Here is a 273-nt window from a genome sequence, read left to right as displayed (position 1 = left end):
GTGAGAGGGGCCAAGGCCCTGAGAGAGAAGGTGGTCAGCACCTGAGATGGGTCTCCGGAGATGGGAGGAACCAGAGCGTGGAGGGGGGTGGGGGGGCTCATGAGCCCATTTCATTGAGGTGCCAGTTCGGAGACGCGGTGACAGACCCAGAGCAGAGCAGACACTGTTAGGTGCTTTCAGGTAGGCTGCCTCACTTGCCCAAAGTAGGTGATCGGCACAGAGGAGCCCCAGAGAGGGTAGGTAGCCTGTCCCAGGTCACACAGCTCTCTAGGG

Source organism: Echinops telfairi, unplaced genomic scaffold, assembly GCF_000313985.2.
Source record: "Echinops telfairi isolate 266 unplaced genomic scaffold, ASM31398v2 ScPeMD7_12;HRSCAF=54, whole genome shotgun sequence".
Taxonomy (NCBI): domain Eukaryota; kingdom Metazoa; phylum Chordata; class Mammalia; order Afrosoricida; family Tenrecidae; genus Echinops; species Echinops telfairi.
The sequence above is the reverse complement of the archived record's forward strand: the minus strand, read 5'-3'. Positions refer to the sequence as shown.